This window comes from Pinus tabuliformis, chromosome 7 (assembly GCF_031772625.1).
Source record: "Pinus tabuliformis cultivar Carrire ecotype Pingquan chromosome 7, CPIR1, whole genome shotgun sequence".
Classification (NCBI taxonomy): domain Eukaryota; kingdom Viridiplantae; phylum Streptophyta; class Pinopsida; order Pinales; family Pinaceae; genus Pinus; species Pinus tabuliformis.
Genome location: NC_142293.1, coordinates 254,425,949 through 254,431,948, shown reverse-complemented (window position 1 = coordinate 254,431,948; position 6,000 = coordinate 254,425,949).

Genomic DNA, 6,000 nt, shown 5'->3' with positions numbered 1-6,000 from the left:
GATTCTTGTCAAGGGTCTCAATGAACTGATTTAAGGCCTAAGGAACCTTCAAGCGTTGCTTCAATACCCTTCGCTACCTCTAGATGCGTATGAACTTCAGCCATTTCACGCACCTGTGCAAAACCTTCTTTGGCAACAGAGCTCCCCCAATCCCAAATTGCTTGGGTTGCTTTTCAAACACTGGATTAAAAACCTTCAGGACTTTCTTCTTCGTAGTGGTTGCAGCTGATAGATGTAGTAGCATATCATATGTCCAACAGGAAAGGTGGAGCTTGGGAGGGAGACTACGGGCACGTTGCTGGGTTTGAAGGCAGGTCTGGTTCCTCATTTTTCCCATCTGTCAAAGGATCACAATTCTCTCTTTTATATGTATATAAAAAAGGATTTTTATCACATTATCATAATTTTGATGCTAGAATGACTTAACATTTGAAGATCCCATGAGGACCAAGGGTTTGTTAAACATGTATCTTCTCTGATGATTTATACAAATTTTGCATAATATCCTATAACTATATTGATGAGTCTTTCGAGGTATGGTTAGGTTTGTCATTTATTGTGCATAAATATAGGTTCAAGCCTATCTGTTATTATAGAAGAGAGCATCTTATTTTTGTTAATTGTTTGAACAATGAAATACATGTTCTAGGATACCAATTATTTGGTTGGATTTTGTTTATTAATCTCTTTGTGTACACACATTTTAACAAAAGTTTGGTTAGAAAATGTGTATACACACACACACACACATACACACACATTGCAGAGAATACTTTTTCATTCTTTTACTTTATACTTTGTTTGTAAATAACAATTCTATTTATATCTATATCTATGTTTAAGACTTCTCTCTCTCTCTCTCTCTCTCTCTCTCTCTCTCTCCCTCTCTCTCTCTCTCTCTCTCTCTCTCTATATATATATATATATATATATATATATATATATATATAGAGAGAGAGAGAGAGAGAGAGAGAGAGAGAGATGCTCATTGGATCCCCGTAGTGGGGAACTACTACTAGTTTTTTTGAGACCTAAACCTCTTTGTTCATGACTGAGGGAGTTGGACTCGAGAATAAGGTTAATGATCTCATAGTCAACCTTCTAACTTCCACATTCTCTTATCCTTTCACACACACACACACACATCGATTTATACTAAAGTGAAGTATTCTAGGAGTCAAACATTTAACTCCTAAAACCTCTCTGTATACTATCTTTAATGAACCCTATGAGTTTCCTTTAAATTTCCAGTTACATATAACATATTTGCAAAGTTCTAACACTTTCTACCTTAACCCAAAGGACCCCCATACGAGGACCTGTGTACCATCTATCACTTGCAGAACACAATTACTCTATAACAATAACTTTCATTCAGAGATATACATATATCTTTAATTTCTAACATGCACACTAGTCTTCCATTCTTTATATATATATATATATATATATATATATATATATATATATATATATATATATATATATATATATATATATATATATATATATATATATAGATATATATATATTTACCAATCGTATTTTCTAATTCTTACTACATCATAAAATACTTATACTTATCTGAATCCTTCCAAGAATGAGCTAAATTCCTCCATGTTACATCGAGCCTTGAACCAAATTCTCTTGTAAGTTCCACCAAACTTTCCTCTGAATAGTAGGAAAATTTAAGAAAGAATTATTCAAAATTTGCACCTCCTAAACCCCTAGCAACATCCTACTAATTTTTTGGGTTCAATAGTCTTTCTCTCCCACTGGTAATTTTTCACAAGAACTATCTTTATCTCCCACAGTCCTTATTTTTAATAGAGTCTGCCATATAACATTTCTCTCTATCCAAATATCGCTTGTGGTGGTTTGTATCTCTGTAAGTTTTCTTCTCTATTTTCTTGCATCCTGCGGTAGTCTTTAGAAGAATGATAGAAAGAGGTTTTTTTTTTGTATTTTCCCCTCTAGGCATAACCAACTTCAAAATTTTTTTCCTAACAACTATAGGTGAATATCTCATATTATTCGGAATGCTTGGTGGAGGAGCGGGAGGCGATTAGGGCTCTAGGGTTCAACAAAGGGAGTGACAGAGGGTAATAGGTACCCATGGAAGCACAGGGAGGATGGAGCTCCTCTCCCTCCTACAGTAACATGGTTGCAAGCAGGGGAAGAGCAGGGAAAAGGAACAAGCCTCCACAACACTTGGAGGTCAAGACAAGAAACACAGAAACTCAGAAGGTGGAAGGCAACAATACCCATGCAGAACAAGGGACCGACGAAGAGAACCGACAGGAGAAGAAAGCGGAAGATAGAGGTCAGGAGACAGGGAACAGATCCAAGCTGGGGCCCTGTAAACCTAAGACCACAACCAAACCGTGGGTTATTTTAAATGATCCAGCATTGCAAGAGCATAGGGATCACATGGCAAACTATGCCATTATATGCAAATTTATGGGTATCTGGCCATCAAAAGGTGTTGTGCACTTGGATAAAATACAATTGGAAACCAAAGGGGGAGTTAAATATAAATCTTGGATCCAAGGGTGTTTTTACAGTGGTATTCATGAACATGGAGGATAGAGACAACATTTTTGAAGGAGGACCATACTTCTTTGCAGCTGCCAGACTCTATATGCAACCATGGACGATGAACTTTGTGCCACAATGAGAAACTTTCACTTTGGTACCGGTATGGTTTAGATTATACTCCTTACCATTAGATTATTGGATGCCAGAATCTTTAAAAGCTATAGGGAATAAATTAGGTCATTTCTTAAAGATTTCTAAGGGTACTCTACGAGGAAAATGTACCTCTTATGCTCGTATGTGTGTGGAGGTGGACCTATCAGGAGCCATTCTATATGAGGTCATTCTAGAAGTCTATGACGAGGAATGGGTTCAAACAGTTGAGTATGAACATATCCCATTTAGATGTCACAAATGTCATGAACATGGGCACCTATCTAGAGACTATCCTCTTAATAGAAGGAGGAAGATCTAAACACCAGTAAAGGGAAAGATCAGATAGGTTTCACCAAAGTCGGAGTAAAAGGAAAAGGAGGGGGAAGGAAGACACATAAGAACCCTACTGATAAGGAGAACAAAGCAGGAAGGCACAATAGTTTTTAGATCTTAGGAGAAGAAGACGCAGATGGAGGTGATCAAAAGAGGACAGAGAATTAGACAGCAAGGGGGAAAGGACAAGAGACTAGCATGGAGTTCACTTAGGAACATAATAAATACACGATGGACCCTTTGTGTAACATGGGAATAGAAAAATACCATGATACGACTCAAAGTGAAAGTGGCACAGAGGACCAAGACTTACAAGAGATCTTGGAAAGGGAGAACCTAGAGGTAGAAAAGTTTCTTGAATGAAGAGGGAACTTGGGAATAAACTCTCTACCTTAGGAGGTTGTTGAGAAGGTACAAAAAATATTCCTTAACAAGTCACATCAAACAGAGGCAAGAGTCAATGGAGGACATGATAACCAGGAAAATAAAGGGACTTTCACAATAGGACGAATAACAGGAAAATTAACAAAAAACTCAGGAAAGAGGAGGGGAAGGAAAAGACAGAAAGAACTATTGCTAGAGTGTGGAAAACTCATGATTGACTCTGGAAGGATGAAATACCTTTCCAGTTACTCCTTTACAACCCCATCTCAATGAAAATCACAACCTGAAACATTACAGGACTTTGGAGCAGAAGAAAACATAGGAATCTAAGTAACAGGATCAAAGATGAAAAACTTGACATAGCATTCCTACAAGAAAGAAAATGCTCAGTGGAGAAGATCAGAGAAAAACATAGCAAATGGTTAAATAGATATGATTACCTTGAAGATAAAGCAAATAAAACTGTTGGTGGCATTCTCACCCTATGGGATCCACATAAATTTGGTGTGATTGATGCGGAGGCTTCCAAACATCACCTCTCTCTGATTTTCCAACCGGTGGGTGATAGGCAATGTTACATGATCACCAATGTCTACGGTCCTCAGCCAATGGAGGACAAACTTCAACTCCTCACCACTCTGGAGGATATGAAGAAAAGATACCCAGCTCTATCCTGGATTCTAGGAGGTGATTTTAACGTGACAAATTCACTCGTGGAGAAGAAAGGAGGTACTAGAACTCTTGGTAGGGATTATGTTGCCTTCCAAAACCTCATCACCAATATGAAATTGGTTGACATGGAAACCAGCAAAGGAATATTTAGTTGGAATAACAAAAGGGGTGGTCCTACACAAGTAGACTCAAAATTAGAGAGATTCATTATCTCATAGGGACTTCTTCTCATGGGAAGTAGCCTGAATGTGCTCATGCAACCTTTTGGAGGTTCTGAACACTGCCCTATTCAATTGGAAGCTTCTCTATTTGGTAAACTGAATAACTCCCCCTTCAGGTTTGAGAATGCTTCGCTCACACACTCAAACTTCCTCACAAACATCGAAAAATGGTGGAAGGAAGAGCTACACATTTATGGTACAAAGACGTTCCTTCTTCATAGTAGGCTCAAGCATATTAAAGGTAGACTCAAAGAATGGAATAGAAAGGAATTTGGTAATATCTTCAAAGCCAAAGGAGATGTGGAAAAGAAACTAAAGGAAAGAAACCAAATTCTTATCATAGAAGGCTATACAAATGAAAGAAAATGAGATGGCAGAGTCACTATAGCATGATTGGAAAAACAGATGCCTACAAGAGGAAATATTCTGGAGACAGAAATCCAGAGTACAATGGATTAAGGAAGGGGAGAGAAACACCAAATTCTTCCACAGTTCCACCGTAGCTCATAGAAACAACAACAGAATTCTGAAACTCATAGATCCACATGGAATAGAAAGAAGCACTCATGAAGAGATGGAAGATGTTCTAGTCCGACATTTTCAGACAATTACAGAGGAAACCTTGGAAGATAGATATCAGTTTACTAAGAGATTTACTCAATACATTCCTAAATTGGTTTCTAGAGATGACAATTACAATCTCAACAGACCAGTAACAGAGGAAGAAATTGAGGAAGTCATTACAGAGATGCACAATGGGAAAGCACCAGGCTCGGATGGCTTCAATGTGGACTTTTTCAAAGCATGTTGGAGGATAGTAAAACAAGATATTCTGGAGGTTGTGGAAGACTCTCGGAGATTTAAGACAATATTAAAGGTGTTCAATGAATCTTTCCTAGCCTTAATCCCCAAATAGGAAAAAGCCACCTCTCTAGACAGATTTATACCTATAGCATTATGCAATGTGGTGTACAAAATTATATCCAAAGTAATTGCCAATCATCTCAAACCACTCCTCCCTACCCTAGTGTCAGAGGAGCAAATGGGCTATGTGGAAGGAAGACAAATTCTAAATAACATTATTCAAGCACATGAAGTGGTTCATTCACTCAATACCAATAAACAGGCAGGGATGATAATTCAGCTAGACATAGCAAAGGCCTATGACAAACTTAGTTGGTCATACATAAGAGTAGTTCTAAAAGCCTATGGCTTTGATCACAATTGGATTAATTGGGTCATGGCACTAGTTACCACAACTAGCTGTTCAATTCTTCTCAATCGCTCTCCCTCAAAAACCTTCAAGCCTACGAGAGGACTCAAGCAAGGGGATCATCTCTCTCCTTTTCTTTTCATTCTAATGGTGGGAGGGTTAGGGAGAGCAATCAGAGCTGCTAAGGAGGAAGGGAGAATTCAGGGTTTGAGACTCACTTAAGGTGGGGACACAATGACACATCAGCAATTTGTAGATGACACTATGCTTCAAGGCACACCCATAGTCAAGGAGGCCAGAGCATTTAAGGATATTTTGAGTGAGTTTTCCTTGGCAGTAGGCACAAAGGTAAGTCTCACTAAATCAAATATTTTCTTTTTAAATACAGATATTTCAATCTAGCGAAATTTTTCCAGAATTTTGGGCTTTCAAAGAGAGTCATTGCTCGCGAAGTACCTGGGAGTTCCCCTCATTGACAAACCGTTA